General features: G+C 50.0%; 1 protein-coding gene across 1 annotated transcript in view; it reads left to right on the forward strand.

The window, feature by feature from the left end:
- Positions 1–23,648, forward strand: part of LOC132381664 (zinc finger protein 585A-like) — a 52,001-nt gene that overhangs the window by 13,931 nt on the left and 14,422 nt on the right. The gene's annotated exons all lie outside the window — the stretch shown is intronic.

Below are 23,648 nucleotides of genomic sequence, written 5' to 3' on the forward strand. Positions count from 1 at the left end.
CAGAGAGTCTGCAGATGCTGGAATCTGGAGCAGCATACAGTTGCAACGTTTTTTTTGCGAGTTGGTCCACTGTTCATGTTACTGTCAGTGTATCCCATCTTCACCCTCCCCTCCCCTACCTGGCCCAACCTGCCTGTCATCTTATTCCTCTCCTCAACCCACTAATTCCCTCATTCCTCTCCTCAGCCCACTAAACCCATCCTTTGCTGTCTCTCAAACTCCTTTGTTCGCTTTCTGCCCCTCCACTCGGTCTCACTCCGATACCTTCCCTCAGGCAGATTAAACTCCTTCCCTCAGGCAGCCCCGCTGACCTTTCCCCGTCAGAGATCCGCCCTTTGTCCCCAACCCGCGCTCGCAGCGGCTGAAACTTCCATCCACCCATTTGTCAATAAGGTGCCTGGTTTTGCAGTCTGTTACCGGCTCCTCCCTCCGTAACGCGTCCTACTGCTTTCATTGACCCACAACCCGGGGAAAGAGGGGACAGCAGCGGGTCAGACAGCTGAGGGGTAATCGATGTTTCGTGCCCCGGCTCTGGTCAATCCCTGGGGCACAGGTTTGGAGGTGGATAAGGGGAGGAGGAGGGGGAGTCGATATTGCCCCAGTATGGCGTGCCATGTTTTTGCATGTTTAACTCTCATCGCAACACAAGGCAGAACCTGGAGGTCGAGTCTCAATCCAGCCGCTCTTACCCGACGCTGAGAAGCCGGGAGACGGGAGATGCCGGAGTCTACCGCAACGCAGGGCTGAACTGGGATAGAAGGAACTGTCGACAGTTCGGGTCAGGGCTGGGGGGTGGAGCCCGAGGCGTTTGGCGGACTGACGAGCGGTGATGGGCCGATCGAGCTAGGTTGGGGAAGTGGGGTTGGCAGACCAAAGCCTGCAAATTGATGGCCGATGGGTACAAACAGAGAGAGAGCGAGAATGAGAGGCAGATATGCGAGGGAGGGAGGGGGAAAGGGCGGAACAGCTGCTGCAGGGAGATACCCAGAGGGCTGGATTCTGATAAGGAAATGACAAAGGGATCATTAGTGAAGGGGTAACGCACACAGAATTCAGCAGGAAATCTTTTCCTAAATGTTTTCTGGCCTTGCTGAGTTCCGTGTGTGTGTGTGTGTGTGGGGGGGGGGGGGTGGTGTGTGGTCTGTGTGTCTGTCTGTGTGTGTGTTGGTGGTGTGTCTGTCTGTGTGTGTATGTGTGTGTTTGTGGTGTGTCTGTGTGTGTGGGGTGTGTGTGTTTGTGGTGTGTCTGTGTGTGTGGGGTGTGTGTGTGTTTGTGGTGTGTGGTCTGTGTGTGTGGGGTGTGTGTGTTTGTGGTGTGTCTGTGTGTGTAGGGTGTGTGTGTGTGTGTGTGTGTGTGTATGTGGTGTGTGTTTGTGGTGTGTCTGTGTGTGTGGGGTGTGTGTGTTTGTGGTGTGTCTGTGTGTCTGTGTGTCTGTATGTCTGTCTGTTACTCGCATTTCCAGCCTCTGCAGATTTTCTCTTGTTTGTGATCAGGGAAGGGGTGAAAAGCAGATGGGAAAATTCAAAGTAAATTTATTATCAAAATACATATAGTTCACCATATGCAACCCTGAGGTTTGTTTTCTTGCGGGCATTCTCAATAAACCCTAAACCCATAATAGAGTCACCAAAGAAGACAAACAACCAATGTGCAGAAGGCAACAAATTGCCAATACAAAGGGAATAAATAATAAATAAACAATAAACATTGAGAATATGAGCTGAAGGCGAGTCTGCAGGTTGTGGGAACAGTTCAGTGGTGGGGTGAGTGACCCCACCACTGGTGCAGGAGCCTGGTGGTTGAGGGGAAATAACTGTTCCTGAGTCTGGTGATGTGAGTCCTGAGGCTCCTGTACTTTTTCCCTGATGGCAGCAGCGAGACGAGAGCCTGGCCTGGGGTGGTGGGGGTCCCTGATGCTGCTTTCCTGTGACATCATGTAGATGTTCTCAGAGGTGGGGAGGGCTTTACCCGTGATGGACTGGGCCTTATCCAATACTGTTTATAGGATTTTGCATTCAAGGGCATTGGTGCTTCTCTACCAGGCTATGACATATACCCCCCACTACACACGTATAGAAGTTTGTCAAAGTTTTAGATATCATTCCAAGTTTTTGCAAACTTCTGAGGAAGTGGAGGCGCTGCCGAGCTTTCTTCGTAATTGCACCTGTGTGCTGGAATGTAAAGTTGCAGCCCTCTCCACCTCTGATCCTCCGATGAGAACCGGCTCAGGGGCTTCGGGTCTCCTCCTCTGATCAGCTCCCTGGTCTTGCTGAGATTGAGAGAGAGGTTGTTGTTGTTGTGGCACCGCCCGGACAGATTTTCCAATCTCCCTCCATATGCGATTCGTCACCACCTTGGACGGCGGTGTCGTCAGCAAACTTGAGTATGGCACTGGAGCTGTGCTCAGCCTCAGTAAGGCGAGTAGAGCAGGGGGCCAAGCGCACAGCGCTGTGCGGTACCTGTGCTGATGGAGACTGTGGGCGTGATGTTCCGCCAATCCGAACTGACTGCGGTCTGCGAGTGAGGAAATCCGGGATCCATCTGCACAAGATCGAGGTCTGGAAGCTTTTTGCTTAAAACATGAAAACATAAGAGACAGGAGCAGGAGTAGGCCAATCGGCCCCTCAAGCCTGCTCCGCCATTCAACAAGATCATGGCTGATCCAATCTTAACTCTAGTTATCACCGAATCCCACAAGGCAACAGTGCCAACCAACAGGGCACCATGCCGCCCATTTTATTTTAATATTCATCCCGCCCAAACCCATGTGATCACCCGGGGGAAAAAAAACGATCTGCCAATTGAGGAGAAGAAATCTGGAAAATTCTTCTCCGACCCATCCAGGCTATCGAAAACTGGTCCAGGAGATCACATGGCTGATCTAAACCTAGCCTCATGTCCACTTACCTGCTCGCTCACCGTATCCCCTAATGCCATTTTTATCCAGGAAAATGTCTATCTCCGTTTTGAATTTATTGAGTGTAGTAGCTTCCACAGCTCTCTGGGGCAGTAAATTCCACAGCCCCACTACCCTCTGAGTGAAGAAATTTCTCCTCATCTCAGTCCTGGAACGGCATCCCCTTATTTTAAGATTATGCCCCCTAGTCCTAGTTTCACCCATCATTAGGAACATTCTCCCCGCATCCACCCGTTCAAGCCCCTTCACAATCTTATATGTTTCAATAAGATCGCCTCTCATTCTTCGGAACTCCAATGAGTAGAGTCCCAATCTACTCAACCTCTCATCATACAACAACCCACCCATCCCCGGAATTAACCTAGTGAACCTTCTCTGCACTGCCTCGAGAGCCAGTATGTCCTTTCTTAAATATGGACACCAGAACTGCACACAGTACTCCAGGTGTGGTCTCACCAATACCCGGTACAACTGCAGTAAGACCTCCCTGTTCTTATACTCCATCCCCCTAGCAATAAAAGCCAGCATTCCATTGGCCTTCTTGACCACCTGCTGCTCTTGCATACTAACTTTTTGTGTTTCCTGCACCAGGACCCCCAGATCCCTTTGCACAGAAGCACTTTCCAGTTTCTCTCCATTTAGATAATAACTTGCTCTATTATTTTCCTGCCAAAGTGCAAGACCTCACACTTGTCAGTATTATATTTCATCTGCCAAATGTCTGCCCAATCACTCAGCCTATCTATGTCCCCCTGCAGGGTTTCAATGTCCTCCGCACTCATTACACTCCCTCCCATCTTTGTGTCATCAGCAAACTCCAATACGTTGCACTTAGTCCCTTTCTCCAAATCATTAATATAGATTGTAAAGAGTTGGGGTCCCAACACCGACCCCTGCGGAACACCACTAGTCACCACTAGTTAGTTTTGAGGGGTTGACTGTAAGAGCGCCCTAATGTAACCGGACCCATACCCGAGAGGGAGGGAGCCTGTGGGTGAACCGTGTGGTGTGTGTGCGCCGCGGGTGAATGGAATCGGGAGGCATTTGGGGGGGGGGGGGGGTGGTACCAAGATGGGTGGTGGGAGAAAGGGGAGTTATGGATGGACAAAAAGACTAAGATTGAATAACGATCAGGAGAGATGGGGAAAACCTGAGCGGTCCGTCAGACTATATTTCTATTTTCCCTCTCAGTCTTGCATTACTGACATTATCTTGACTTTGTTGTTTATTTCGAGTATGTTATGTAACACCCCTTCCCCCCCCCCCTCCCCCCGGGAGGGGCAGCACCTCTGGTGAAGGGGCTCACCGTGTCCGTTCCGGGGCAGCTCACTCACCTCTGGTCCCCACCGGGACAGTGGCCGCACCCCAGGGGCACCGCTCCGACGTGCAGGCTAAACCGGGTGCGGGCAGCCGGCCGGGCCTCTTACCCCGGTGAGAGAGGGACGCCTGCTGCGGCGGACTGCGTGGATGAAATCCAATGGCTCGGAAGAGGGTACTGTGGCACGACAGGGCACAGAGGACATCATGGCCATCCACGACAGCCGAGGAAAACCCCAGTTTCTGATACTTGTTAGTACCACATGGCCTGGACTTCTGAGGCCGAGAGAGCGGCGCTATCCCAATGCAACGGCTTTTCCACTTTAAAACTCCGCACCGCACAGTTTTCCTGTCATCGTTGGGCACGATGTTACGTAAGGAGTAATTTATGTTTATGTCAGCTTTCGTTTGTCCTCAGCTTGTCCTCGCCAATGCCCAGCATTGGAAAAATCGACAGAAACTGGTGGGCGCAGCCCAGTCCAACACAGGCAAAGCCCTCCCCACCGCTGCGCACATTTACAAGGAGCGCTGCCACAAGAAGACAGCGTCCATCATCGAGAACTTCCCACCACCCACCAAACGCCCTTCTCACTGCAGGTGCAGGAGCCTCAGGTCCCACACCACCAGGTTAAGGAACAGTTATTACCCCCCCCCCCCCCACCCCCAACCTTCAGGCTCCTGAATCAGTGTGGATAACCTCACCTACCTCAAGTGATTCCACAACCTACAGACTCACTCTCGAGGACTGTACAACTCACGTTCTCAGTACTATTAATATATTTTATTTCCTTTTGCACTTTGGTTGTCAGTCGGTGTAGTTTTTCATAGAATCTACTGTTTCTGTAAATCAAGCAAAGTGAATCTGAAGGTAGTTAGTGGTGACATCTTCATTTTTTGATCATAAATATACTTTCAAGTCAAGTCAAGTCAACTTGTATTGTCATTTCGACCATAACTGCTGGTACAGTGCATAGTAAAAATGAGACAATGTTTTTCAGGCCCATGGTGTTACATGACACAGTACAAAAACTACACTGAACCACGCAATAAAAAAAAACAGAGAGAAAGCTACACTAGACTAGACCTACACAGGACTGCATAAAGTGCACAAAAACAGTGCAGGCATTACAATAACCAATAAACAGGACAATAGGGCAGTAAGTTGGTGTCAGTCCAGGCTCTGGGTTTTGAGGAGTCTGATGGCTTGGGGGAAGAAACTGTTACATAGTCTGGTCATGAGAGCCCGAATGCTTCGGAGCCTTTTCCCAGACGGCAGGAGGGAGAAGAGATTGTATGAGGGGTGCGTGGGGTCGTTCATAATGTTGTTTCCTTTGCGGATGCAGCGTGTAGTGTAAATGTCCGTGATGGCGGGAAGAGAGACCCCGATGATCTTGCACCTTGATATTTGGAAATAACTATCCAGTGTGAGTTGTCAAGTGTAACTGTCCAATATTCCCCTCTCCTCAGCTTCTCCCCTACCTTTCCAGACCTGAAGAAGAGTCTCGGCTCGAAACAACAACCGTTTACTCCTTTCCCATAGATGCCGCCAGCCCTGCTGACTTCCTCCAGCATTTTGTGTGTGCTGCTTTGGATTTCCAGCACCTGCAGAATTTCTCTTGTTTGTCTGATGTGGGTGTTTTCCTAGAATCATTTGCATCTTGCTGTGCTTGGTTCTCGGGCTTGAACAGAAACGGCTGTACAAAGGGGTTTGCAAGAAATTGAATCTCTAGATAACATATGCGTACTTTGATAAGAAATTTACTTTTGACTTTGATTGTGTCCGGTTGCTGCTGCGAGAAGCTGGTTTTCATGGCATTTATTTCTTGTGTATGTACAGCAATGGAAACAATAAACCTGAACTTGCAAACCACCAAGGGGTAGGGTTACTTCAGACTGGAATCCTGTGGATGGTTTAAGACCACAGAAGGCACTTGGAGATGCTGGAGATGACAGGTGTGGAACCTGGAGAAAAAGAATTCCTAAAAAAACTCAGCATCCGTGGAGTGCGGGGTGAGGGATGGTCGATACTAATGATCGCGACTCGGTGTTAGGACTTACAGCTCCTGATGCTGGGTCAAAACCTACCCACTCACCTGACTTCACCTATCACCTGTTAGCAAGTGCTTCTTCCCCTCTCCCATCTTCTCGTTCTTATTTAGAGCCTGTTGCACCCATGTAACCAATTAACTCACCAGCCCATATGCCTTTGGAATGTGGGAGGCAACTGGAGCACCAGGAGAGAACCCATGCAGTTGGGAGAGAACTTACTGACCCCTTACAGACTCTGGCAGTCCCAAACTAGGGTTACTGGCACTGCAGCGTCATTACGCCAGCAGCTACACCACCATCTCTTCCCAAATTCTGGGTTCTGCCAGCTTCCTTTCCAGTCCCGATGAAGAGTCTTGGCCCAAAACAGTGACTGTTCATTCCCCTTCACAGCTCAGGGCTAAAGGCATAGAGGAAGGATTGTCATAGAGAAGTACAACACAGAAACAGGCCCTTTGGCCCATCTAGTCCATGCTGAAACCATTCAAACTGCCTGCTCCCATTCACCTGGACCGGGACCATTGCCTTCTGCACCCCTCTCATCCACGTACCTATCCAAACTTCTCTTAAACGTTGAAATCAAGCTCGCATGCACCACGTGTGCCGGCAGATCACTCCACACTCTGATGACCCTCCGAATGAGGAAGTTCCCCCTCATGTTCCCCTTTCACCTCTCACCTTTCACCCTGAACCCATGACCTCCGGTTGTCATCCCACCCAAACTCAGTGGAAAAAGAACCTGCTTGCATTTACCCTATCTATGCCCCTCATAATTTTCTATTCCTCTGTCCAATCTCCGATCAGTCTTCTACTATAGGCAGGTGACCAAAACTGCACACAATAGGTGCTCTGAAGATGAAACAATTGGTTACTTGGGGAAAGAAATAAATATATATACTAAAGTTATTACGAACTCCATGGAGCATGTGGGGATCTTCCAACAACCAGGCACTCTTTCTTTTTTTTTCTTTCTTCTTTTCTCTTTTTTTTTCTCTAGGGAAGTTAGGGGGGAGGGGTTAAGGGGAGGGGGGAAGGGTTATATACATTTTTTTTCATACTTTACTCTGTAATCACTTAAAAACGCAATAAAAAAAGTTTTCAAAAAAAAAAACTGCACACAATACTCCAAATTAGGCCTCACCAATGTCTTATACAACTTCATCATCGAGCTAGTAGAGAGGGAGGGTTGATGCAGTGAACAAGCAGGTGATTGGTGGAACCAGGTTGAGGAGGGAGGTGTGGGGAATATGGAGTGGTGTTGAAGTGGCCAGTGGGTGCTATAGGTAGGAACAGGTCAGGGGAGAGAAATAGAAAATAAAAGGAGAGGATGGAACCAGCTGGAGGGTGGAAAGAGAGACAGAGGATGGAAGGTCATAATTCAAGACACAAAAGGTAAATTTAGAAAATTGTTTTATTATTGAATATTGGAAGTTGCAGATAGTGCGGATGTGGAGAGGATTTTTCTAGTAGTGGGGCAGTCCAGGACCAGAGGGCACAGCCTCAGAATAGAGGGACATCCCTTTAGTACGGAGATGAGGAGGAATTTCTTCAGCCAGGAAGTGGTGAATCTGTGGAACTGATTGCCACAGATGGGTGTGGACGCCAAGCCATTGAGTATATTTGAAGCAGAGATTGATAGTTTCTTGATTAGTAGGGTTGTTAAAGGTTACGGGGAGAAGGCAGGAGAATATGGGTTGAGAGGGATAACAAGTCAGCCGTGATGGAATGACGGAACACACTTGATGGACCGAATGACCAGATTCTGCTCCTTTGTCTTATTCTTGCCTCGTGCACAGAGGTGCAGTGGAACGCCTTGCATGCCATCCATACAGACCGTTTCCCCACGTCAGTAGCAAGGTACCGTACGGGTAGGCAGGAACAGAGCACAGAGTGTAGTACAGTACTACAGTTAATAGACAATAGACAATAGGTGCAGAAGTAGACCATTCGGCCCCTCGAGTCTGCACCGCCTTTCTGAGATCATGGCTGATCATTCACTATCAATACCCAGTCCCTGCCTTGTCCCCATATCCCTTGATTCCCCTATCCATCAGATATCTATCGAGCTCCAGGGTTACAGGGTTCTGTTCCTTTTCCCTGTGACAGCGTGATTTCCCTCCGAGTGGCCGGTTTCGTCCCACCAGTCCAAAGAGGTACCACTTTGTAGGTTAATTTGTCATTGTAAATTGTCCTGTGATTAGCCTAGTGTTAAATCGGGGGTTGGTGGGCTGCAAGGGCCTGTTCTGTTCTGTATTTCAATAATAAATAATTATAAATGTAGTGCTGGGCCATACAGGGCTGGAGCCTCATAATAATCGTGGTGGGAAAATGAAACCTGTGGGGGGGGGGTGGAACTGGATGAGAAGGGAGCTGGGGGGGGAGTTGAATTTGGAAAAGAAGGGGTGAGATCAGAACCTTGAACCAGAAGAAGTGGCAGATGGAGTTCAACCCAGATAAGTGTGAGGTGGTTCATTTTGGTAGGTCAAATATGATGGCAGAATATAGTATTAATGGTAAGACTCTTGGCAGTGTGGAGGATCAGAGGGATCTTGGGGTCCGAGTCCGTAGGACGCTCAAAGCTGCTACACAGGTTGACTCTGTGGTTAAGAAGGCATACAGTGCATTGGCCTTCATCAATCATGGGATTGAGTTTAGGAGCCGAGAGGTACTGTGGCAGCTATATAGGATCCTGGTCAGACCCCACTTGGAGTACTGTGCTCAGTTTTGGTCACCTCACTACAGGAAGGATGTGGAGACTACAGAAAGGGGTGCAGAGGAGATTTACAAGGATGTTGCCTGGATTAGGGAGCATGCCTTATGAGAATAGGTTGAGTGAACTCAGCCTTTTCTCCTTGGAGCGACGGAGGATGAGAGGTGACCTGATAGAGGTGTACAAGATGATGAGAGGCATTGGTCGTGTGGATAGTCAGAGGCTTTTCCCCAGGGCTGAAATGGCTAGCATGAGAGGGCACAGTTTTCAGGTGCTTGGAAGCAGGTACAGAGGAGATGTCAGGGGTAAGTTTTTTTACGCAGAGAGTGGCGAGTGTGTGGAATGGGCTGCCGCCAATGGTGGTGGAGGTGGATACGATAGGGTCTTTTAAGAGACTCCTGGATGGGTACGTGGACCTTAGAAAAATAGAGGGCTATGGGTAACCCTGGGTAATTTCTAAGGTACGTACATTTTCGGCACAACTTTGTGGGCCAAAGGGCCTGTGTTGTGCTGTAGGTTTTCGATGTTTCGAAACCTGAGTGAGATTTGTGTCAGTCACAGCATCGCTCAGGGATCCCCAAACTTGGTTCATGAAGTCCATGGTTAATGGTAGGGGTCCATGGGAGAAAAAAAGCTTGGAGCCCCTAGTGTAGTGGAAATCCTGTTTCCTGAAAGCCAAGCACGCTTCTCATAGCCTGCGATGGGAAGTCCCATCTTGAGAGCAGATGTGGTGGGGATGGAGGCATGGTGAGAAAGGAATGTCAGTTATTCGGCTGCTGGGAAGGGGACGTCTATCCAGGAAAGAGAGAGGGAGCGAGGAACGGTCCGTGCCTATTTAAGGAGGGGAAGGAAGTGATAAGGTTAATGAGGCAGAGGCAATGCAGTCGCTGGTGTGGTGGAGAAAGAGCGATGGCTGCCTAGCTGAGTCCCCTCTAGCAACTTGCTTTCAGCCGGGGGAGCTCAGGGAATCAGGCGAAGGGGTTGGTCTCTGTTCTTGGGTCAAGGCCCTGCCTCCGGACTGAGCCTCTCGAGGGAAGACAGGCAGTGCCAACGGGTGAGGGGGAAGGGAGAGGCAGGGTCTGGGAGGTGGGAGGTAACCGGTAGGTGGAGCTGGGAGAGGAAAGGTGGAGGTCAGGGATGGGTAGGTGGGTGGGAGGTAAAAACTGTAGCCCCTATGCTTCCCTTTCTGTGTGTTTCACTTCATAGTTCTGAGGCAAACCGAATGACACCAGTCCACTCCTGGGGGCAAAGTCAAGGTCAATTGATTAACAAAGTATTGATTGTCACCATATGCTAACTTGAGATTCATTTTCTTGGATGCATTTACAGGAAAATAAAGAAATGCAACAGAATTTATGAAAAACTATACATAAACAAAGACAAAACAATCAATGTGCAAAAGAAGACAGACTGTGCAAATAAAGAAATACTGAGAGAAGGGGTTGTAGAGTCATTCAAAGTGGGTCTGGAGGTTGTGGAATCAGTTCAGAGTTGAGGTGAGTGAAATTATCCACACTGGTTCAGGAGCCTGATGTTTGGAATCAGTTCAGTGTTGGGGTGAGTGAAGTTATCCACACTGGTTCAGGAGCCTGATGTGTTGAATCAGTTCAGTGTTGGCGTGAGTGAAGTTATCCACACTGGTTCAGGAGCCTGATGTGTGGAATCAGTTCAGTGTTGGGGTGAGTGAAGTTATCCACACTGGTTCAGGAGTCTGATGTGTGGAATCAGTTCAGTGTTGGGGTGAGTGATGTTATCCACACCGGTTCATGATCCTGATGGTTGTAGATTATAACTGTTCCTGAACCTGGTGGTGTGGGACTTAAGGCTCCTGTACGTCCTGCCCGATAGTAGTGGCGAGAAGAGAACACGGCCAGAATGATGGGAGTCCTTGATGATGGACGCTGCTCTCCTGTGACAGCGCTCCTTGTAAATGTGCTCAATGGTGGGGAGGGCTTTGCCCGTGATAGACTGGACTGGGATTTGGTGTTTCCATACTAGGCTGTGAATCAATGCTTTGGATACTCTCTGTGTATCATTAGAAGTCTGTCCAGGTTCCAGATGACATTCAAATCTGTGCAAACTCCTGAGAGTAGAGGCAGTTTAATCACACAGACACACTCACACAGACACTCACACACACAGACACACACACACACTCACACAGACACACTCACACAGACACACACACACACACACACACACACACAGACACAGACACACACACACACACACTCACACAGACACTCACACACACAGACACACACACACACAGACACACACACACACACACACACTCACACAGACACACACACACACAGACACAGACACACACACACACACACTCACACAGACACTCACACACACAGACACACACACACACAGACACACACACACACACACACACACTCACACAGACACACACACACACAGACACAGACAGACACACACACACTCACACAGACACACACACACACACACACACACACTCACACAGACACTCACACACACAGACACACACACACACACACACACACTCACACAGACACACACACACACAGACACACACACACACACTCACACAGACACACACACACACACACACACACACACTCACACACACACACACACACACACACACACACGCACAATACAGCCCCCTCCCCCCACAATGTTTAACAGCCTCTAACTCTATGTCCCCCTCCCCAAACACTTCCTGTTACACTTGTTACAGTCACGGACGTATTTGCTGGGCTCTCCGAGTCTAGGATTCTCTCCTCTTCGCAAAGGTGAATTCCATCCGTGGACCGTGTCCATGATCCGTTGTTTTTGCTGTGTCCAGAGAGATGGTCTCTAGTTGGGGCACTAGGATGTTTGCTTGTGGAACGTAACAGTCGCCTCATCTGTCAGCAGAGCAGATCCGACGGGCCAAACAGCTCCTAGGCCTGATCCATGGTCAGGTCAATTTTCTCTTCCGACTGGCAATTCTGCCTGCCAGAATGGCGTGGTATTCTGATGACACGACAGTAGTTGCGATAGCTAAATGCAAGGCAAAGCGGAGCCACGGATGAATTTGTAGCCCCAGTTCCAGAAATTGTCTCCAGTCTCGAATCGCCTCGGCAGACAGGACGACCACATAAACCCCTTCCCACACGGCAGGTGAACGGCCCCTCCCCGGTGAGAACACATTGGTGTATCTGCAGGGAGTGTGAGCGAATGAGCCCCTTCCCACACGGCAGGTGAACGGCCCCTCCCCGGTGAGAACACATTGGTGTATCTGCAGGGAGTGTGAGCGAATGAGCCCCTTCCCACACGGCAGGTGAACGGCCCCTCCCCGGTGAGAACACATTGGTGTATCTGCAGGGAGTGTGAGCGAATGATCCCCTTCCCACACGGCAGGTGAACGGCCCCTCCCCGGTGTGCACCCCCCGGAGCCTCGGCAGACAGGACGACCACATAAACCCCTTCCCACACGGCAGGTGAACGGCCCCTCCCCGGTGAGAACACATTGGTGTATCTGCAGGGAGTGTGAGCGAATGAGCCCCTTCCCACACGGCAGGTGAACGGCCCCTCCCCGGTGAGAACACATTGGTGTATCTGCAGGGAGTGTGAGCGAATGAGCCCCTTCCCACACGGCAGGTGAACGGCCCCTCCCCGGTGAGAACACATTGGTGTATCTGCAGGGAGTGTGAGCGAATGAGCCCCTTCCCACACGGCAGGTGAACGGCCCCTCCCCGGTGTGCACCCCCTGGAGCCTCGGCAGACAGGACGACCACATAAACCCGTTCCCACACGGCAGGTGAACGGCCTCTCCCCGGAGCCTCGGCAGACAGGACGACCCCTCCCCGGTGAGAACACATTGGTGTATCTGCAGGGAGTGTGAGCGAATGAGCCCCTTCCCACACGGCAGGTGAACGGCCCCTCCCCGGTGTGCACCCCCTGGAGCCTCGGCAGACAGGACGACCACATAAACCCCTTCCCACACGGCTGGTGAACGGCCCCTCCCCGCTGTGAATCCGCTGACGTGTCAGCAGTCGGGACGAGCGAACGAATCTCTCCCCGCATTCCGAGCAGGTGAAAGGCCTCCCTCCGCTGTGAGATAGCCGGTGTATCAACGCTTGCACTCGGAGCAGATGAATGGCCTCTCCGCGGTAGCCCCTGCGCTGGTGTCCCTTCAGGCTGTACAACAGCACGATAGTTAAGGTGTTGGAACGCTCCTCCTGTAAGATGTGGGATCTCGTACCCCGGTTAGCTCTGGGAGAGGTAAGGGGAGTAAGCAGTCATCGCAGGGGAATGCAGCCATTCCCCTCGTCATCGAGTATGCCCCTTTGGGAGGAGGGGGCAGGAAGAACTAGCAGCGGCAGCGGCCAGGCCAGTGGCACTGGGGCTCAGCGGGGAAGGGTAAAATCGGGCAGAGGGACATGAGGCTCGACAGGGGCGATGAACGGGACACACCTCCCGTGCGCCGGGACCCAGGACGTCTCCGGGCGGCTGCAGAAGATTATCAAGGGGAAAGACGAGCAGCCAGAGGTGGCACCGATGACATAGGTAGAAAGGGCAAAGAGGTCCTGCGCAGTGAGGACGGGGAGTTGGGAAGGAGGCCGAAGAGCAGGACCTCCTTGGTAACAATCTCCGGAATACTCCCGGTGCAGTGTGCCGGACAGGGCAGGAATGGGATGCTACTCCAGATGGACAAGTGTCTAAAGAATTGGAGCAGGGTCTCCTGGATCACTGGAGTCCCTTCTGGGGCGAGGTTGACCTGGGGTGGACTGCACCTAAACTGGAGGGCAACCAACAGCCTGGCCGGAGGTTCGCTGGTGTTGCTCGGGAATGTTTGGCAGGGAGGATGGGAAACAAAGCACCGGGTCAGGAAGGTCCGGAGGATCAGATGGAGAGAAGGGTAGGTGGCAAGGCCCGTGAAAACAGGCAGGATCAAAGTTTTACATGACGGGATCCTTTACATGACGTCAAAGGATCGTATGACGGGATGGATAGTTTGAGGTGTGTGTATTTTCATGTGATGAGAAATTATGGGTAAAGCTGATGAGCTTAGAGCATGGATCAATACATGGAACTATGATGTTATAGCCATTACTGAAACTTGGTTGAGAGAGGGGCAGGAATGAGTGATTAAAGTCCCACAGTTTTAAGAAAAGATAGAGGATGGGAAAGGGGTGGGAGAGGAGAGTTGTAATTCTAATCAGGGAAATAGTACAGCTAGTACACCATCAATAACTCTGAGACGTGGGTTAAGGTAGGCTTTTATTGGCTGGAAGAAAGCACAAGCAGCAAGTGACCATCACACGACATGCTGGATACTGAGGAAGGGTCGGTGGCTCCAATCGCCTTTATACCGGGGTCTGTGGGCGGGGCCACGGTCAGTGGGAGGAGTCAGCGGGGGGGGGGGTTGTCCAGACAGGTATAAGTAGTTCACCACAGGGAGAGTGTGGGCGGGGCCACTGTCAGTGGGAGGAGTCAGCGGGGGGCGTGTCCAGACAGGTATATGTAGTTCACCACAGGGAGACAGTGTGGGCGGGGCCACGGTCAGTGGGAGGAGTCAGCGGGGGGGGTGTCCAGACAGGTATATGTAGTTCACCACAGGGAGAGTGTGGGCGGCCCACGGTCAGTGGGAGGAGTCAGCGGGGGTGGGGGGGTGGTGTCCAGACAGGTATAAGTAGTTCACCACAGGGAGAGTGTGGGCGGGGCCACGGTCAGTGGGAGGAGTCAGCGGGGGGCGTGTCCAGACAGGTATACGTAGTTCACCACACAGCTCCACTTAAGAGGGAACATAATGGAGGGCTTGTCCACTGAGTCTAGATGAGCAGAACTCAAAAATCAGTCGGATGTAATCACTGTGATGGGACTGTACTACAGACCACCCAACAACCACCAGGACATCGAGGAACAGATATGTAGGCAAATTAAAGGAAGCTGTAAAAACATTAGGGTTGTTGTCATGGGTGACTTCAACTTCCTGAATATAAACTGAGAGCTTCTGAATGCAAGAGGTTTTGATGGGACAGAATTTGGTAGGTGCGTCCAAGGGGGGCTTCTTAAAAATAGATTGTCCACAAGAGGAGAGGCCATTCTAGGCCTGGTGTTGGGTAATGAGCCTGACCAGGTGACCGGCCTTTCAGTGGCTGAACAGTTAGGGGTCAGTGATTAACACTCCTGAAGTTTTGAGGTAGGTATAGCTAAGGATATGTGTGGACCTTGCAGGGGCAAAGCTAAAGTATCCAGAAGAAAGTAGGGGAAGTTCACTGGGAACGGCTATTTTTGGACAAGCCCACATTTGACATGCGGCGGCTGTTTAAAGACCAACTGCACTGAGAACAGGATGGGTACGTTCCAGTCAGAAGGAAAAGATGGCAAGGTAAGAGAACCTGAATGTTGAGGGAGGTGATGAATTTAGTCAAGAAAGAAAAGAAGTGTGTCATGCTTGGCAAGTTAGGATCGAACAGAGCCCCTGAGGATTATAAAGAAGCCAGAAAAGAACCCAAGAATCCAGGAGAAGCCATGAAGAGTCATTGGCAAGTCAAATTTAAAGAATCCCAAGAACATCCTGTACACCAGGAGCAAGAAGATTGCGAGGGTGTGGGTATTGTGATGAGCAAACCAAGCGGAGATGGGGTCCAGAGTTGACCCCCCCCCCGTGAACTATGCTGCAGATGAGGGGGGGGGAGGCCTCCTGCTGCAGATGAGAGAGGAAGAGAGAGAGGGGGGGAGAGGGGGGAGGGAGAGGGGGAGAGAGACGGAGAGAGAGGGGTAGAGAGAGGGAGAGAGGGATAGAGAGAGAGAGGGAAGGGGAGAGAGGAAGAGAGTGAGAGTGGGGGGGAGAGGGGGGAGAGCGAAGGGGGAGAGAGAGAGAGAGAGCGAGAGGGGGAGGGGGAGAGAGAGGGAGAGAGAGAGAGACATGATTTAATATTATGCCTTTAGCTGATTGTTTACCGTTGCTTAAGGACACTTTCTTTGCCTGCTTGTGAGGATTCTTGCTGAGACAGCAAGGCGGGGGCAGGTGATGAACGGCCGGTGCCCCGCAAGGGGAGATAAAAGGCAGGTCTGCTGAGACACAGACAGACACGCCACGGGACACTGAGAGAGCATTGTGCACCCACGTGAAGGAGGGGGTTTGGAGGATCGATTCGGGGGGGGGGGGGATCGATCAGAGGCTCACAGTGTGTGAAGATGCGGCCGGTGGGGGCTTGTGTGGGTGTCCACCCTCGCCTGGGTGACAGGTCCACCACTGAAGAACGGCCGTGTCTGGTACGGTCACAGTCGGTGACTGCAACAGGAAGACAACGGGAAGATTGGCGTCAATGGCATCACCTCTCTCTCTCTCCAACGTTACACCAGCAATTACCTCAAGCTGAACTGAACTTTTCACCATTGCAAGACTATCCATTTACCCCTAGCTCTGAAAGAGCCTGGTTTTGATTTCTATTTCCACACTTCTGTATATATCATTGCTAACCTGTTTCATACATTTTGCATTTGATAGACTGTATTACTTAGTTTATTAATAAACACTATTAGTTACAGTAATACCAGACTCCAACGTGTATGCCATTTCTGCTGGTTCGGTAACCCGGTCACAGTGACAGTAGGATAAAGTGGGGAACAATTACTTGGATGCAAAGGACACAGGGGTGGGGAGTCATAAATGAGTATTTACCCAGGTGAAGAATGTGGAGGATAGGGAGATCAGTGCCAAGCATATTACTATGCTGGAGTACTCTACTTCAAAGTAGAGGAGGCGGCAGTGCTGAGTCTCTTGAGGAACATTAAGTGGACAAGTCTCCATGGTCTGATGGAATGCTCCTAGGTTATTAAGAGAGGCAAGAGATGAGATTGCTGGGGTCTTGACCAATATCTTCATGTCTTCTCTACCGGGCAAGGTCCTGGATGACTGGTGAGTAGCTAGTGTTGTTCCATTATTCATAAAGGGAACTAGGGATGATCTTGGAAACTACAGACTGGTGACTCTCATGTCAATGCTATGGAAGTTACTGCATGGGATCAATGGCAAATTGGCCATTTGGATTCAGGACTGGCCTGCCCACTGAAGGCAGTAGGTGGTGGTCAAAGGGACTTATTCTGTCTGGAGGTCTGTGATTGGTGGTGTCCCATGGGGATCAGTACTGGGTCATCCGCTGTTTGTGGCGTAGACCAATGACCTGGGTGAAAACGGAGATGGGTGGGGTTAGCAAGTTTGCAGAAGTTATGGAGAAGGGTGGACTTCTGGATAATGGAGAAGACTGGCAAAGAGTTCAGCACGACGTTGCAGACATGGGCAGAGAAATGGCAGATGGAGTTTAACCTGGCCAAATGTGAAATGTTACACCTTGAGGGGTCAAATCTAGAGGTAGTTCATTGTTAGAGGCAAGACCCTTAACAATGTAAATATGCAGAGGGATCTTTGGTGGGGGGTGGGGGAGGATCAAGTTCATTGCTCCCTGAAAGTGGCTACACAGAATATTGGGTGGTGAAGAACAGGGCATGCTTGCTTTCCCTAACCGAGGCATTGAGTTAAAGAGTCAGGAAATTATGTTGCAGCTTTAGAAAACCAGTTAGGTTCCATCAGGAGTATTGCATACAGTTCTGGTCGCACCATTATAGGAAGGATGTCGAAGCTTCGGAGAAGGCTCAGAAGAGGTTTCCCAGGAAGCTGCCTGGATTAGAGAGAGTGTGCTGTCCTGAAAGGTTGGACAAACGTGTTTATTTCTTCCTCTGGAGCAGCGGAGGCTGATGGAGTATCAAACAGAGGTTTATAAGATTATCAGAGGCGCAGATAGAGTGGACAGTATCTTTATCCCGGGGTTGAAATGTCTAATACCAGAGGACATGCATTTAAGGTGAGCGGGGGTAGGTTCAAAGGAGATATCAGGGCAAGTTGTTTTTTTTCACACACAGAGTGGTGGGTGTCTCGAACATGGTGGGAGAGGCAGATACCTTTGGGATGTTTGAGATCGGCTCATGAATACGATGAAAATGGAAGGATACAGACATCGTGGAGGTTGAAGGGATTAGTATAGTTGGCCATTTCAGTACTAATTTAATTGGGTCGGCACAACAGTGTGTATATACAGTTCCTGTATTGTCCTGTTCTATCTCCTAGGCAATTTTGTACAAAAATGGCATTCCTCTGTTCTAACTTTCAGAACAGAGTGTTGAAAGGGGTCCTCGTGCACAAGTTAGATAAAGTACAATCGAGGAACGGGTGTGGTTTTCAGAGTCCAGTTAATCAGCAACTACAGTGAGACAGGGAAAGTCTGAATGGGTTAGGACTCTTTTCTCGGGAGCATAGGAGAATGAAGGGAGTTTTGATAGAAGTGTACAGAATTAGGAGGGGTGTAGATCGGATGAATGTAAGCAGGCTTTTTCCACTGAGATTGGATGAGACCAGGACTAGGGGGAAAATGAACTGTTTAAGGGGAACATGAGGAGGAACTTCCTCACTCAGCGAGAATGAGAGGGCGGAATGAGCTGTCAGTGGAGACGGTGGATGGGAATTCCATATCAACATTAAAGAGGAACACAGATAAATACATGGATGGGAGTGTTTTGGACAGTGATGGTCCAGGTCGATGGGACCAGTCAGGAGAGTTCGGTGGGGATTCGATGAGCTGAGAGGTCTTTTCCTGTGTTGTGGTACAAACCCACCAAAATCTGCAGACGCTGGAGATCCGAGCAGCACACTGGAGGAACTTGGCCAGTCGGGCAGCATCCGTGGAGAAGAGTCATCGTTTTGGGCCGAGACCCTTCGTCGGGACTGGGGTGGAGGAAAAAGGTGAGGACTCAGAGTAATAAAATGGGGGGAGGGGAGGAAGAGATATGAAGTGGTAGGTGAGGGGTGGTCCGGGAGAGGGGCAGGGGTGAAGTAAAGAGCTGGGAAGTCGATTGGTGAAAAGAGATGAAGGGTTGAAGAAGGGGGAATCTGAGTGGAGAGGGTGGAAGAAGGGAAAGGGGAAGGAGATGGACAGGTAAGGAGATTATGTGGGAGAGGGAAATGGGAATAGTGGAATGGTGAGGGGGGGCAATTACTGGAAGTTTGAGAAATTGATGTTCATGCCATCAGCTTGGAGGCTACCCAGATGGAATATACAGCATAGCTCCTCCGTGGCAACAGTAGAGAGGGCCATGGGCCGACATATCGGACTGGGAATGGGAAGCCGGGATATTCTGGTGGACAGAGCGTAGGTGCCCGGTGAAGCTGTCTCCCTGTCTGGGTCGGGTCTCACCGATATACAGGAGGCCACACTGGGAGCACCGGATACAGTAGGTGACCCCGACAGACTCACAGGTGAAGTGTCGCCTCACCAGGAAGGACAGTTTGGGGCCCTGAATGGTAGTGAGGGACGAGGTGTCGAGGCGGGTGCAGCACTTGCTCCACTCGCAAGGATTAGTACCAGGAGGGCGATCAGTGGGAAGGGACGAATGGACAAGGGAGTCGCACAGGGAGCGATACCTGCAGAAAGCGAAAAGTTGGGGGTGGGGGGGGGGAAGTTGTGCTTGGTGGTGTCAGAAATTATGGAGAATTATGTGCTGGGCACAGAGGCTGGGGGGGGTGGTAGGTGAGGAGAAGAAGGAACCAATCCCTGTTGGGGTGGAGGGAGGAAGGGGTGAGGGCAGACCTGTGCCAAATGGAAGAGAGGTGATTGAGGGCAGCACTGATGACGGAGGAAGGAAAGCCCCTTTCTTTGAAGGGGGACATCTCATTAGTTCTGGAATAAAAAGACTCACTGTGAGAGCAGATGTGGCAGAGACAGAGAAAGTGAGAAGAGGGGATGGCATTTTACAAGTGATGGAGTGGGATGGGGTATAACCCAAGTGGCTGTGAAAATTCTTTCTGGACTACACCCCTTCCCACCCTGTCACTTGTAAAAATGTCATCCCCTTCTCTCAATTCCTCTGTCTCCGCCAGAGAAAGCAGGATCTCCTGGTGAGAACCATTTCAATTCTACCTCCCACTCTGACGTTCCAGTCCACTGCCTCCCCTACCATCGTGAAGTGTTCACACTCAGGGTGGAGGACCAGCACCTTACATTCCATCTGGGTAGCCTCCAACCTGACGGCATGAACATCGATTTCCCAAGCTTCCAGTAATTGGCCCCTCCCTTTCACCATTCCCCCATTCCCGTTTCCATCTCTCACCTTATCTCCCTACCTACCCACCACCTCCCCCGGTGATCCTCCCTCTTCCCTTTCTTCCATGTCCTTTTGCCCTCTCCTATCAGACTTCCAGCTCTCCAGCCCTTTATCTCGTTTACCATTCAACTTCCCAGCTGCTTACCTCATCCTTCCCCCCCCCCACAGTTTCACCTATCATCTACCACCCTGTACTTCATCCTCCTGTTCCCCCCACCCCCATCTTCTTACTCTGACCTCTCATCTTTTTTTCTCCAGTTCTGATGAAAGGTCTCAACACAAAATGTCTCCTCCACAGACGCTGCCTGGCCTGTTGAGTTCCTCCAGCATTTCGTGTGTGTTGCTCTGTGCTGTGGTGATTCGGGACTTTATAAATGAGAGCACTTTGTTAGAAGAGCCCCAAAACCAGAGGAGATGGAAAATGTTGTTTGGACACCAGGCCACGCTGACATTCGGGGTTTCAGCTATTGATCTGAGCTGCACATAGAGCCCCCTTTACAATGAAATCCCCTTCCTGCTGGCAGATTTAACACCCTACCACATGGTAATGCTGGCCTCCCCCATCAGAGACAGTCTCGTTGTCCCCAGCACTCAGACTGAACCTTACCGTCAACACCTAACTGGTTCAACATTATCCGTTTACGTGAGAACCCCGGGCGGTGGGAGAGGTGGTGACAGAGCCGGTACATGTGTCTGGCTCTGCTGCCGGCCATAACTTTTACATCTTAGACCCAAAGCCCCAACCTGGGGAGTTTGAAACCCACCACCAAGCTCCCTGGAGCCTCTGTGTGGAATATCCCGTGAACAAGTCGCGTCCGCAGTCTGACCAGTTTCAAGCTGATACAAAATCAATAGAAACTGCAGATGTAGCAGCCTGGAACACAAATTGCTGGAGGAACCCAGTGGGTCAAGTAGCAACTGTGAAGGTGGGGGGGATGTTTTAGAATTTTAAATAAATATTTCATTAGGAATAAAGTATATTTTGATATATTAAGAATTCAAAACTAAATTTCACTCATTCATTCAAAATATAAAAAATGTCTCTGAATGGGAACAAAACAAAAGAGATGGTTGTTGACTTCAGGAGGGCACGGAGCGACCACTCCCCGCTGAACATCGACGGCTCCTCGGTAGAGATCGTTAAGAGCACCAAATTTCTTGGTGTTCACCTGGCGGAGAATCTCACCTGGTCCCTCAACGCCAGCTCCATAGCAAAGAAAGCCCAGCAGCGTCTCTACTTTCTGCAAAGGCTGAGGAAAGTTCATCTCCCACCCCCATCCTCATCACATTCTACAGGGGTTGTATTGAGAGCTTCCTGAGCAGCTGCATCACTGCCTGGTTCAGAAATTGTACCGTCTCTGATCGCAAGACCCTGCAGCGGATAGTGAGGTCAGCTCAGAAGATCATTGGGGTCTTTTTTCCTGCCATCATGGACATTTACAATACACGCTGCATCCGCAAAGGAAACAGCATTATGAAGGACCCCAAGCACCCCTCATACAATCTCTTTGCCCTCCTGCCGTCTGGGAAAAGGCTCCGAAGCATTCGGGCTCTCACGACCAGACTATGTAACAGTTTCTTCCCCCAAGCTATCAGACTCCTCAATACCCAGAGCCTGGACTGACACCTTGCCCCACTGTCCTGTTTATTATTTATTGTAATGCATGCACTGTTTTTGTGCACTTTATGTAGTCCTGTGTAGGTCTGTAGTCTAGTGTAGTTTTCTCTGTGTTGTTTTTATTACCTAGTTCAGTCTAGTTTTTGTACTGTTTCATGTAACACCGTGGTCCTGAAAAACATTGTCTCATTTTTACTGTGTACTGTACCAGCAGTTATGGTCGAAATGACAATAAAAGTGACTTGATTTGACTGCAGTCAAGTGAAGTGCACTGTCACTTAACTACACACACGTATATATGAGGAAGAAAGTTAGTTGTACACAAAAGAATAACTTCAAATGTTTATCAGAATCTGAAATCAAGTATAATATCACCGGCATTTGTTGTGAAATTTGTTGACTGCAGCAGCACAATGCAGTACGTAAAAAAGCAGAAAGTGTGTGTATGTATATATATATATATATATATATTTAATAGTTAAATTAAACAAGTAGTGCAAAACTATAAATAAAAAGTATGAGCTAGTGTTCATGGGTTTGAAGTCAATTCAGAAATTGAATGCCAGAGGGGAAGAAGCTGTTCCTGAATCATTGAGTTTGGCTCCTGTACCTCCCTACTGATGGTATCAATGAGAACAAGGCATGACCTGGATGACAGTGGGGGGGGGGGGGTCTTTAATGATGGATGCTGCCTTTTTGTGGCACCACTCCTTGACTCCTCAAAAATTTCTAAGTGTAAAATATGTTCTTAGTGTTATAGAGGAACATAGAAAACCTACAGCACAATACAGGCCCTTCGGCCCACAAAGCTGTGCCGAGCATGTCCTTACCTGAGAAATTACCTGGAGTGACCCATAGCCCTCTATTCTTCTGAGCTCCATATACCTGTTCAGGAGTCTCTTAAAAGACCCTATCGTATCCGCCTCCACTACCGTCACTGGCAGCCCATTCCACACACTCACCACTCTCTGAGTGAAAAACTTACCCCTGACATCTCCTCTGTACCTACTCCCCAGCACCTTAAACCTGTGCCCTCTCATGCTAGTCATTACAGCCCTGGGGAAAAGCCTCTGACTATCCACACAATCAATGCCTCTCATCATCTTGTACACCTCTATCAGGTCACCTCTCATCCTCCATCGCTCCAAGGAGAAAAGGCCGAGTTCACTCAACCTATTCTCATAAGGCATGCTCCCCAATCCAGGCATCATCCTTGAAAATCTCCTCTGCGCCCTTTCTATAGTTTCCACATCCTTCCTGTAGTGAGGTGACTAGAACTGAGCACAGTACTCCAAGTGAGGTCTAACCAGGGTCCTATATAGCTGTAACATAACCTCTCGGCTCTTGAACTCAATCCCACGATTAATGAAAGCCAATGCACCGTATGCCTTCTTAACCACAGAGTCAACCTTCACAGCAGCTTTGAGTGTCCTATGGACTCAGACCCCAAGATCCCTCCGATCCTCCACACTGCCGAGAGTCTTACCATTAATACTAAATTCTACCATCATATTTGACCTACCAAAATGAACCACCTCACACTTATCTGGGTTGAATTCCATCTGCCACTTCTCAGCCCAGTTTTGCATCCCATCAATGTCCCGCTGTAACCTCTGACAGCCCTCCACACTATCCACAACACCCCCAACCTTTGTATCATCAGCAAATTTACTAACCCATCCCTCCAATTCTTCATTCAGGTCATTTAAAATCATGAAGTGTAGGGGTCTCAGAACAGATCCCTGAGGCACACCACCGGTGACTGACCTCCATGCAGAATATGACCCGTCTACAACACTCTTTGCCTCTGTGGGCAAGCCAGTTCTGGATCCACAAAGCAATGTCCCCTTGGGTCCCGTGCCTCTTTACTTTCTCAATAAGCCTTGCACAGGGTACCT

The sequence above is a fragment of the Hypanus sabinus genome, chromosome 26, assembly GCF_030144855.1.
Source record: "Hypanus sabinus isolate sHypSab1 chromosome 26, sHypSab1.hap1, whole genome shotgun sequence".
Taxonomy (NCBI): domain Eukaryota; kingdom Metazoa; phylum Chordata; class Chondrichthyes; order Myliobatiformes; family Dasyatidae; genus Hypanus; species Hypanus sabinus.